This window comes from Lissotriton vulgaris, chromosome 1_1 (genome assembly GCF_964263255.1).
Source record: "Lissotriton vulgaris chromosome 1_1, aLisVul1.2, whole genome shotgun sequence".
Taxonomy (NCBI): Eukaryota; Metazoa; Chordata; class Amphibia; order Caudata; family Salamandridae; genus Lissotriton; species Lissotriton vulgaris.
The window spans coordinates 80,999,847-81,013,188 of NC_141685.1; the positions used below are offsets into that span (position 1 = coordinate 80,999,847).

Sequence of the window (13,342 nt, forward strand, 5' to 3'; positions counted from 1 at the left end):
TACGTTACGCGCTGCGCGCCGCGCCTCGGATCACTTCCGGGTGCGCTAACGCGGCGTGTCATAAAACGCATTACGCGACAACGTAGGTCAAGAATATAGTCTAAATGTCTCCACCAACCAGCGTTCAGAACACAACCCCTTTCAGCAGTCCAAAAAGTTCTGTTAAATGACAACAGAGGGGACAGGCAACAAGAACCATCAGTCAAAGAGGGGAGGGCAAGTTCTTCTCTTCCGGGTCATGTTGGGGCGCTACCGGAACTGATCGAATTGGTAGTCTACAGTGTTTCTGGATGTTTCAGACTGAAGCTGGCGTCAGCATGAGACCACTACCATCTCGTAGCTCCGTCGTGGCCATTCCACGAGCAATCATGGCAGCCGCTCCCCACCAGAAGCCTGCGGGAGTCGGAGGCCCCCAAGACTTTTGTAGAATCTTCACGGCTGAGGGGACGCTTTTCGAGAATGGGACCCAAGCCCTAGCAGACAAGCGTCCGAGTTCCAAGGTGTCCCAGGGCCATTTTAGTGGACCAGGCCCAAAACCGAAGAGCCGGCCGCCATTTTGAGAGTCCTGTGGCAGCCGCCTATCGCTGCACCGCAAGAGCGGGCGCATCTCAACTACATGGTGAGCGAGACGCTGTAGTCGCAAGAGCGGGCGGTAAACAGCTGAATGGCGGAAGAGGCACAGTGTAGCAAAAGCGGGCGGAATGGCAACTAAAACGATAAAGGGGCGCCCCACTACAGCTTGTCTTCAGGTCAAACGGATTGTGGGACAAGGTCCAGAATTGAAGAGTCATCAAAAGGCAAAAAGTTCCGCCGGACCCCGGGAGCCGGCCGCCTATGTCGGGGGCGATCTCAGGCTACACCAGTGCTATAAGACTTGGGGAGGGTGTCGGAGCCAAGCGTCTTCTCCGAGTCCATGGCCATCACACCGCCCCTCAGGGGCCTCCGTCAAGCTGTTTAGGAAGGTAACATATCACATTGTTTTCTAATGCAGTCAGGTCCACAAACGACACTCACTTACTTTGAGAATAGTGAAGCTGCAGTAGGTGGAAATAAGCTTCAGACAGTGTTACAAGCACTGCTCAGAACTCTTAACTATGGCACCCAACATCCAGAACTTATGCTATTTGAGAATGGTAGTGACATCGAAGCATCTCAGGGACCAAAACCATTAACGTACTTTCACGTATGAAAATCTTACTTGGGGAGGGGGCAGGAGCGAAGCGCCCCCTCCCAGTCAGCGCCACCACACCGTATGTTGAAAATCTGAAGCCATCGTTCTACAAAGTCAACCAAACTTGGATTGAAAAATCTAGAAAAATGTACAAACTGAAAACCAGTTTTGGTCTGCATAGCATCAGTAACAACGCTTGAGTCAGCTTTGTGTCAAGCCGCCATTTTGATTCAACAAAGCACAGGCATTGAAAAAGGCTGAAATTCAGAACTCTAAACTATGGCACCCAACATCCAGGATCTTGCTATCCGGATTTTGGAGCCTTGTGCTGTTTTCGATCTATTCACACATCGGTCCACTACTGACATCATCTTATAAACCAACGTTATGTAAATAGTTTTTTAATAAAATGTTTTACCCTGTTTCTTTGCTGGTGTGTTGTCTATATTTTTAATATTTGCATAGGGTTTGTCGTTATTTTGTGCGGGATGGGTGATGGAGCCGAGCTGTCTTGCAGCCCTCATGGTGTGGAGCTCAGTTCATCTCACTATTTTCGTATTTCTCAAGAAGGGTTGTTCCTAATATTTCTATTTTAGCGAGGTCAAAAAGAGATCCAATTAGTGGCCTACTGATTTTGCTCGATTACTTTTATTTTTTTACACGATTTTTCACTATCTGCAAAGACTAAACAGAGTATTGCGACTTTGTGCTTGTTTGTAAATAGAGAATGATCCAAAGAGAACCAATTCTAAAACAGTAAATGCTTGGACAACAATCAATCAAATGGAGAGACAAGGAGGCACGACGGATTACAACGGGGGTAAAGGCCTGCGTTAACTACCCTTCAGTATCTGCAAAGAGAGAGTACTACTAAGGCAAAAGAGGGGAGGGGGGGGGGTGCAGCGTTCAAAGCACATCAGCGTGCATAAATACGAAAATGTTTTTATCTATCACGTACTTGACATTTTAAAGCTTTTCATATTTGCTATTAAAAAACCAATGAAATTCACAGAAAAAACCATAGGTTATAGTGGATATATAGTTAGGAATTTGCATTTACAAAACCTTGAAAATTCAATGAAAAAACCATAGGTTATAGGCCATATATAGTTAGGAATTAGCATTTACAAAACCTTATTTTACTCGCATAAAACCATTGAAATTCCATATATAGTTAGAAGCGCTAACTATATATCGCGCACCCGCAATCCACTGCTGATGATGTCACATATTACATCATTCATGACATGGTCAGTGACATCACTGATGACATCACTGATGACATCTCAAATGACATCACTGATGACAACTCAAATGATATCAATGATGACATCTCAAATGACATCACTGATGACATCACTGATGACAACTCAAATGACATCACTGATGACATCTCATTTGTCATCACTGATCACATCACTCATGTGATAATACAATGAACCTCTTCAGACTCTAATATAACCTTACATACACTCAGTATAAACAGACACTCACAGACTGTCAGTCATCCATGGAGTTACTCACACACCTAGTCAGTCATGCAAAGAATCAATCACACCTCCATTTCCTCAACTATACAGTTATACACATCTTACTTATTCAAACATATAATAACACATATTTACTCTCTTATATAATCCCTGATACAAGCTCACAGTGATCGATACAGCCACTCACACATTCACTGGCTCTTATGTTCAGTTATTTATATATCTCAACTCTCACATGTATTGTGTTTTACATACGTACTTACTTGCACATGTAGCAATGAGAAATCCATTCACTCACCAACACACCCATGCACAGTCAACCGCCCATATAGCTGTTTCCACATGCACTCTTGAACTCATACTCCTAGTGAATCAACTGCTTACACATCTATGCACAGAGTCACGCACCTCCCAGCCACCCACACACACACTCAGCCTCCCATTCAAATACTTGGGCAACCAATCAATAACCCATATGGCCACTCTTATAGCTACTGATCAACACATGCAGCAGCTTACACAACAACAAACATACTGATGCACGAATTAAGACAGTTTAGTCACTAACCCATGTACTCAGTGAGACACATTTAATCACTCACTCATACAGTCAGTCATGCACCTACTAAATTCTTCATCCAGACACTTATACATCCACTCATTCTTCAATATGTGAAACATATTTAAACTTTACAGACACATACAATCACTGGATGTTGTGATCAGTGATGTCATCAGTGATGTCATTTGAGATGTCATCAGTGATGTCATCAGTGATGTCACTGACCATGTCATGAATGATGTAATATGTGACATCATCAGCAGTGGATTGCGGGTGCGCGATATATAGTTAGCGCTTCTAACTATATATGGAATTTCAATGTTTTTATGCGAGTAAAATAAGGTTTTGTAAATGCTAATTCCTAACTATATATGGCCTATAACCTATGGTTTTTTCATTGAATATATATATATATATATATATATATATATATATATATATATATATATATATATATATATATATATATATGAAACAGCATAATTCTAATGAAAAAGAATCCAGACGAGCCCGTAATCCTTTCTTCAAATATTTATTTCGGCACAGCAAACAGACGAGGATAACGCGTTTCGAACAACCCTGGTTGTTCTTGGTCACATGACCCGCGTTCCTCACACACCACCTTTTAAAGGTGTATTCATGTTTTTTTCTCTTTCCCCTCTCAATTTGTTCTTTATTACTTCATGGCACAAACAAAAAAGATTTTCCCAAGGCACAAATTAATCCACCTCATTTCTCTGAAGAGTAAAACGTGAAGAAAATTATACCATCAATTATAGTCATTGATTATTCTAAAAATTCATGTGTAAAATAAACCAGCTCATATTTTTGATTTTCATTCTGTTTCAATACAGTGGGCTATCTGTCACATCAGATTAAGGTTTAGTACCAAAGAGTTCATGTTTCCCAATGAACCAAAACCTTCTTTTGCAAAGCAAATCATGCAAAGTATTGGTATAGTACCCTTCTATTTCTCCCTCGTAATACACGCCGGTATTAGATAAACAGTTCATATTTTTCAAAATTGAAGGTCCATAACCAGTCTTTTGAAATCACTTCATACTCCACCTGTGGAAACGGGAGAAGACAAGGTTTTGGTATGCTACAAAATTTACACTTTATACAATACTATTTACATGTGAGATATAACTCTTGATCTTATCATAAAAGTATGTGGTTGATAGCCCTACACTGATTAGCTGGTGTATGTTTTGTGAAAGTGTATATATATACATACATGGAGAGTATTTTCTCCCACACGGGGGTACGGCGACACGTAGAAGGGCTCTAACCTGCAGTGACTAGAGTACGTTAGGTATTTACACCTACGCCACGCAGTATACGGAATATACATGGCGAATGAAATGTTAAAGGAGCGCGAAGCATTGGTTCTTAGAATCTTTAACTCGAAGTCAGCTGTGAGACGAGACGGCGACGCTTATGTAAGTGATGCCGATGGCACAACCAGCACTTTGAAACAACGAGGTATTACACTGGAAAAAATGAGGAAAAAGGAAATCAGTCAATGGTGGGAAGCCACATCACTTCAAAATTACCTGGATGTAAACAGGATAACGAGAGGCCTGAGAAACTTTATAATCCCCACATTGGCAAATCTTAGACCTGAGTTACTGAAGGATTGGACAGAAAATACTAATCCAATCAAGAGTGCATGGATAGAGCATACGAAACTAACAACTAAAATCAAGGGCATAATGGATGAATTTGAGAAAGAAATAGATCAGGAAGCCGTTAAGAAAATACTTAAGCCAATTGAAGACGCCTCAAGACCCATGAAAAGGACGTAATAGAGCACAAACAACGCAAGTTCCTTCGGGATTTATCACCAAGTTTACATGTCAGACAAACAACTTATGCAAGATCTTAAAGAGTAGATGCACAATACTAACACATGATACCACCTTAAGAACGAAGATAGGCAAATAGACCCACAATCACTTTTAAGAGAAATGTTTCCATAAAAGACATGTTAGTACACAGTCATCTCACAAGTAACAGACAAACTTGGTTGCAACAGAGTTGAGGTTTCAGAAAATGCGGTCACTGCAAGGCATGCAAATTCAGCACTAACGTCTGTGAGATTACCCTAGACAGGATTAGGAAGAAATACTGTATCACTAAACCAATCACATTTGAAACAGACTATGTAGTATATGTAATCATCTGCCCATGTGACAGATGAAATATAGGGTTGACTACCTTTCCCATACAAAAGCGTATACTCGAACATTGGCGTACCATCACAAATGCAGACATGAGCTACAGCACAGCACGACACTTCAGGGAACACCATGATGGAGACTGGACCAAAGCCAGATTGTTTGACATTGATACAGTTGTGAAACACCCTAGGGGTGGCAACAGAACTACTGCATTACGCAGAATGAAATCTAGGTACATACTAGAAGCAGGAAGTCTCGCTCCACATGATATGAACCAGGACGAAGAGCTTTACACACACTTGTAAATTAGATGCTCCTATGTGTAATTCATTTTTCTTTTCTTTTGATGATGTTTCTAATTGTCACAAATGTATATATTTTTTTCTGTAGACATATCACATTCATCATCGATATTATTTTCTCCTCTTATAATGGTTTTCCAAGATGCAACACGAAGAAGACTGTACTTAGGTTGCACTTACGTTACTCTGGTATACTAAATTGTTCTTTTTCTCCATTATAGATATTTGGGAGCTAGCATGCACATCTGCTGGTAGCGTTAAGGAGACTATAGAAGGCGACCCCCATGTGGCAACACCTTTTTTTATTCACTGAGGTTGAAAGTACAATTTAGTTTCATATGGGTCCTATACCCTTGAGCACAGCAGCTTTTGTTTGTCAGTTTTGAATTAGGGCACTAGACCCTAACAAGAAATTTTGTATCAAAATAAAAATATAATTCAGAAACGACCCAAACATAGTTGAACAACTGTCATAGAAACTGTACTATACCTAATATATGGTGGCTAAAGTCAATATTATTGGTAACACTTAGTTTACTAAATAACAGCTTTTTTCCGTCATTGATAAAGTTTTTGTTGACAAAAAGTTGAGGAGGAATCACAGAATGTGAAGTATTTTGTTTATGTTTACTTGAACGCATTTTTCCACGTTGTATAAATGCAATGAACATAGAGAAAAACGGGTTATGTGAAAAAGTTTGTCAGATCGAAACACGCCAGTTTCGTTTGCCAAATAAATACCAGTGATAAAATACTACTGCGTTGGTGTGGCTGTTTTCTCAGGAGTGACAGGAAAGGCATAATACATGTGGTTTATACATATATATATATATTCACTGAAAAAACTACAGGTTACAGGGACGTTAGAGTTAGGCTCAGATTTCACTCATAAAAAAACATAGAAATTCAGCTGGTATAGTTACCCAAGCTAACTATAACTTATGCCTCTGCAATGCACTGCTTATGACCTCACATATTGCATCAATCACTCATGACATGGTCAGTGACAGCGCTAATGACAACATCCACAGAACCCCTCACACACCCACTCCTACCCCATAGAACCTCTCATACACCCAATCCCAACCCCACATAACCCCTCACATACCCATTCACAGACCCATACCAGTACTCACATAACCAGACTCATCCAAAGAGCGACTCACAAATCCACTCACTCACACAGCCACTTACATACCCACTAAGTCACCCATACAGCCACTCATGCACCCACTCACTCACCAATACAACCACTCACATATACATACAGACAGATACTTACACACCCACTCCTACCCCATAGAACATCTCAGACACCCAATCCCAACCCCACATAACCCCTCACATACCCATTCACAGACCCATACCAGTACTCACACAACCAGTGACTCCTCCAAAGAGCGACTCACAAATCCACTCACTCACACAGCCACTTACATACCCACTAAGTCACCCATACAGCCACTCATGCACCCACTCACTCACCAATACAACCACTCGCATATACATACAGACAGACACACACCCACCCCTACCCCATAGAACCTCTCATACACCCAATCCCAACCCCACATAACCCCTCACATACCCATTCACAGACCCATACCAGTACTAACACAACCAGTGACTCCTCCAAAGAGCCACTCACAAATCCACTCACTCAGATAGATGCAGCACATTCCTGCCCTTTCCCGATCACGGAGTGCAGCTAGGTGGCTTGCTGAGCTGCGCTGCTTGCCCCTAAGTGTAGTTGAAGGACGTGCAGTATGGAAAGATTTTTCTCAGTGAAGAGTAAAGAACAGTGCAGCGCGCCCAGCGTTTCTCTTTTTTAAACGCCCCTCGGACTGTAGTAAAAAGTGATTCTGTTTACAGACCACAGATGGGCTCTAAAGACCCTGCACAGAGTAGTCAAAGGCAGAGGAGTCTGCACAGATATCCTCTTTTATTTTAAACCCCCCTCACAGTGTAATAAAAAGCAGTGCAGTGTGTGCACATGAGCTTTCCTGTCAACAGCCCTCATAGAGCAAGGAAAAGCAATGCAATGTACAGATTTTATCGGTTCTCAGAGATTATTAGTAAGCTGAGCACAAACTTCTCACAAAGTAGCAAAAAGCAGTGCCGTTTTCTCAGACATCTTCCTCAAAGTGCAGTAAAAAGCAGAGCAATGTGCACCGATTTCTCACAGTGCAGGGGGCACAGACTACTCATAGTGCAGTACAATGCATGGCCGCATGCACAGATCGCTCATAGTGCATATAGCTGTGTAGCATTCACTGTTTCCACACTGTGCAGTACGATGCAGGGCAGTGTGCACAGACTTCTCATAGTGCTGTAAGATGCAGTACAGTGTGCACAGTTTCCTCATAGTGCTGTAAGATGCAGTACAGTGTGCACAGTGTCCTCATAGTGCCCTACGATGCAGTGACGTGTGCACATATTTCTTATAGTGTTAAGTTGCAGTGACGTGTGCACAGCTTTCTTATAGTAGTATAATGCAGTGTGCACAGATTTCTCCCAGTGTAGTAAGATGCAGTGCAGTGCGCATAGAATCCTCACAGTACAGTAAGAAACAATGCAGTGTGCATAGATTATTCATAGTGCAGTAAGATGCAGTGCAGCATGTACATATTCCTCATAGTGCAGTAAGATGCAGTGCAGCATGTACAGACTGCTCATAGTGCAGTATATTCAGTGCAGTCTGCACAGATTTCACACAGTGCAGTTAGATACAGTGCAGTGCACAGACATAGACTTGTCATAGTGCAGTAACATACTGTGCAGCTTCTACAGACTGCTCATGGTGCAGTATATACAGTGCAGCGTGCAGAGATTTCTCACAGTGTTGCGTGATGCAGGGCGGCGTGGACAGATTTCTCACATTGCAGTAAAATGCAGTGTAGAGTGCAAAGATTCTTCACAGTGCTGCATATTCCTCATGCAGTAAAATGCAGTGCAGCATGCAGTGATTTCCATCGTTCAGTGAGATGCTGTGCAGAGATTACTCATAGTGCAGTCAGTTGCAGTGTGTACAGATCCCTCACAGTGCAGTAAGATAGAGCAAGGAAAAGCAATGCAATATACAAAGCCCAGCTCAGCCCCAGGGGCCCCGGATAGAAGAGCCCAGCCCCCCAAGAGGCCCCCAGATAGAAGAGCCCAGCTCAGCCCCAGGGGCCCTGGATAGAAGAGCCCAGCCCCCCAGATAGAAGAGCCCAGCTCAGCCCCAGGGCCCCTGGATAGGAGAGCCCAGCTCAGCCCCAGGGACCCCGGATAGAAGAGCCCAGCTCAGCCCCAGGGCCCCCGGATAGAAGAGCCCAGCTCAGCCCCAGGGCCGCCGGATAGAAGAGCCCAGCTCAGCCCCAGGGCCCCCGGATAGAAGAGCCCAGCTCAGCCCCAGGGCCGCCGGATAGAAGAGCCCAGCTCAGCCCCAGGGGCCCCGGATAGAAGAGCCCAGCCCCCCCAGAGGCCCCCAGATAGAAGAGCCCAGCTCAGCCCAAGGGGGCCTCGGATAGAAGAGCCCAGATCAGCCCCAGGGCCCCTGGATAGGAGAGCCCAGCTCAGCCCCAGGGACCCCGGATAGAAGAGCCCAGCTCAGCCCCAGGGCCCCCGGATAGAAGAGCCCAGCTCAGCCCCAGGGCCGCCGGATAGAAGAGCCCAGCTCAGCCCCAGGGGCCCCGGATAGAAGAGCCCAGCACCCCCAGAGGCCCCCAGATAGAAGAGCCCAGCTCAGCCCCAGGGGCCCCCGGATAGAAGAGCCCAGCTCAACCCCAGGGGCCCCCGGATAGAAGAGCCCAGCTCAGCCCCAGAGGCCCCGGATAGAAGAGCCCAGCTCAGCCCCAGGCCCCCCCGGATAGAAGAGCCCAGCTCAGCCCCAGGGGCCCCCGGATAGAAGAGCCCAGCTCAGTCCTAGGGGCCCCGGATAGAAGAGCCCAGCTCAGCCCCAGGGCCCCTGGATAGGAGAGCCCAGCTCAGCCCCAGGGACCCCTGGATAGAAGAGCCCAGCTCAGCCCCAGGGCCCCCAGATAGAAGAGTCAGCTCAGCCCCAGGGGCCCCGGATAGAAGAGCCCAGCTCAGCCCCAGGGGCCCCCGGATAGAAGAGCCCAGCTCAGCCCCAGGGCCCCTGGATAGGAGAGCCCAGCTCAGCCCCAGGGACCCCTGGATAGAAGAGCCCAGCTCCGTCCCAGGGCCCCCGGATAGAAGAGTCAGCTCAGCCCCAGGGGCCCCGGATAGAAGAGCCCAGCTCAGCCCCAGGGGCCCCCGGATAGAAGAGCCCAGCTCAACCCCAGAGGCCCCCGGATAGAAGAGCCCAGCTCAGCCCCAGGGGCCCCCGGATAGAAGAGCCCAGCTCAACCCCAGGGGCCCCCGGATAGAATAGCCCAGCTCAGCCCTAGGGGCCCCCGGATAGAAGAGCCCAGCTCAGCCCGGCTCCTGCAGAGATTCCCTCCAGGATTATTCAGTCTTTTTCTACAGACACAGCAGAAGGTGCTGACAATCTCCTACCTGAGCAGAGACCTGTGCAGACATATTCGGGCTCTCTCCTCCCCCTTGGGTGCCGGGGGTGGGGGCATATCTAGGATCTGACGGGGGCAGATCTGAGGTCTGAGGGGGGGGTCTGAAGATGAAGGTATCTGCACAGACAGACAGTGCTCCTTCCTCCTCTGCTGAGGCCGAAAGTGATGTCACCGCCGCTGCTGGTGCTGTCTCTGCCTCCACTGACCCGGAAGAGGAAACCCTTCTCCTTTTCATACAGTATACAGCTCTGTGGGTTTTATCAGCAGGCGAGGAGCGCCCTCTGGTGGCCGCTGACAGAACCGCTACCTCCAGGCTCCAGGAGTGAATTGGAAATGACAGCCTGAGTTTCATTAAATATTTGAAAATGTAAGAATTAAACTGGTCAACGTTTTTCTGTTTTTCTATTTTTCCTGTTTCTGTGGGTAATTCTTTATATTTGTAAGGGCTCTGTATACTCAAACAACTTTCCGACTCTGCCCCAAATTAAGTTTTGCATGTGTCTGCATTGTACACCACCTCACTCCCTTCAAAGCTTCACTTATAAAATAAAGAAAGAAGTAGAGTGTAGTATCAATAAATTCAAAAGACAGAACAATCAGGTTTGACTCACAGATTTCTCCCTCAGTGGATGGTGTCATGGCAGTGAGTGAACGGTGCTGGGTCTGAGGATGAGAGGGTATTCCAGCACTAACTAATGCCAGACTCCTTCATACAGGCTCTTATTAGAGTTACCACCTTTTGGTCATATTTTAAGATTTTGCAAAGGCCCGGATATTATTCTTCAATAAGACTTTGTGTAAAAGTGTTTGTATTAATTATTAACATGGCTTTGCTCTCTTTTTTTCCTTTAACTATCAGTCATGATTCATTAAGGCAGCTCTAGAACACATTTTAAAGGGATTTCTGCTTGTGTTTGATATTTTAAGTTTGCACCAATACCAGCTTTAAGTAATCTTCCTGGCCGGAACATTAACATACTGGCCATGCCATGCCTATAAAAGACCGGCCAGGTGGTAACCCTCTCTCCTAGCATGAGTCACTACTCGTCCACGCACCATCAATGTGCGGTTGAAGGAGGGCTTTGTAGCATTGTCAGGCAATTTGCATTTGTTGCCTCAGCAGTGACATCAGATCTAATATGCACACACATCAGAGCATTCAAGTCTCACTCATCATGAGTGACACTCACACATTTAGAGGTCGTGCTGAAGTCTCACTCACACCTAGCTGAATCTTATAACTGCGAGGCGGGAGGGGGTCCTAGTACTCCATTTGTGACTTTGCTCGCACTTCCACTCTGTGCAGAGTAGACGCTTACAACTAAAGAGGGAGACACTATTCATTTCATAGAGTTCTACTGTCCTACATTTTGATAACAATCCATTTTCAATATTTCACCTTGACCGCTGCACAGATTATACTTTCCGTGTAATGTTAATTTAGATGTCTGTATTAAGGATTTGGATGTTACCTGTGTACTCATCATTCCTATCATTGCACTAATGTCTCTTCCTCTGACATTATCAAAGACAAATGTTATGTGACATCACTTCCTGTGAGGTCATCAATAGGATAGTTTATTTTTGCTCCTAAGAATCTCAAAACCTTGAGCTCTGTGAAGCCCATACATGTGCGCTCATCTGGAGTAAGGGGGAGGAGAATGCTCTTAGCTCAGAGATGAAAGCGCCTGGAAGCAGTGGAGGCGCTACCCTGACACGTCCCTGACAAGCTTTGTTCTCAGCATGCACACCAGAAGAGTGCTGATCTCTGCAAAAAGAAATGACATGTTTGTTTCAGTTTAATTACACTTCACGTCAGTGATGTTCAACTTTACAATGGTCACAAAGCGGTTCCTCGCTTGTGTTCCTCCGAGTACCTTCAGTCTCCTGATTTTCACACTGTGCTGTTTCTGCAATGACATTGTCCTTAGAAGAGCAGACTGTCTTTTCTGAGAGAGAAGTCAAACTTATGTTTCCTGGAGAAAGTAGTTAAAGCCATTGTCTGTTTCTGCTGAATCTTGGATTTGACTAAAGTGAGTCAAATTCTGTGCCGAGGTGGGTTCACTCAGAGAAGCCCAACAAAGTGTACATTGACGCCGTATGAATCTGGCTTTGTATATGGTATGCCTACTAGGTGGTCATTCCATGCACGGAGATCAGGGGTTCCCCAAAAGTGTACAGGGCTCAATGTAAAACCCAAAGTGCTCTATTAGTGGGAGTGCGGGCGAGCAACCTTAGGCCTCACACAGAGAGTGGAAGACATTTATTGCACAACATTGACCAATAATGGACACACGGCTCAATGAGGAGATCCACACCACTTTTGGAAAAATATAATTTGTTTGTATTTTATTTTAAGACCAAGATCTTTGCAAAAAGGTAAGTACTTTTTAAAATAAAAATACTTTTAGCTTTTAAAAGTTGGCATTTAGAATATGTTTGAAGCAGTTCAATGTTCCCTATGGTGAAAACAATAATGAAGTTTAACAGGTAAGTTCCCCACTTACAAATCCAGTACCTGGGGGGCGTGGCTTGGATGGCAAGGAGGCAGCAGACCTAAGTCCGGAGCTCCCGACCCCCAAGTCAAACGAACGGCGAGCAAGAAAGGAAAAACGCTAGAAACGAGACAACGGACACAAGGAGAGGCGCATGAACATAAGGGGCACCCGCCAGAAGTCTTCAAGTCCGGCTACATCCACTGCAGAGGCTGTGAGAGGAGAAAGGATATCGGGCTGGAAAAGGGAGGCGTAAGCACAAGATGGCGGACAGAATCTAGAGAGAGCGAAACCCGAGACGCAGGACCATCAACACCACCAAGTAAGAGCGCCCGAAGGTCGACAACGCGAAAGTCCGAGGCCCTAAGCAAAAGAACCCCCCCCAGCGATACTCCTGATGCGATGTACTGAGCGACCCTAATCCCGAGACGAGACGAGGAGGGAAACACACGGAGGGCAACCATCTTGGGAGTGGTGCAGAAGCCAGGGGCGGCCATCTTGGGAAAGCAAGCAACGCCACCAAGTAAGAGCGCCCGAAGGTCGACAACGCGAAAGCCCGAGGCCCCTAAGCAAGAGAACCCCTCCCGGCGATACTCCTGATGCGATGTACTGAGGGACCCTAATCCCGAGA

The 13,342-nt window shown here is 45.5% G+C and overlaps 1 protein-coding gene across 1 annotated transcript in view; it reads right to left on the minus strand.

Annotated features, from left to right (window-relative positions):
• The window catches only part of LOC147737430 (uncharacterized), an 81,581-nt gene extending 71,201 nt beyond the window's left edge, over positions 1-10,380 (minus strand). Inside the window, exon 1 of the mRNA XM_086929452.1 lies at positions 10,206-10,380. The gene's annotated coding sequence lies outside the window, so the exon portion shown is untranslated. The remainder of the gene's footprint in view (positions 1-10,205) is intronic.
• Between the last annotated feature and the right edge of the window lie 2,962 nt (positions 10,381-13,342).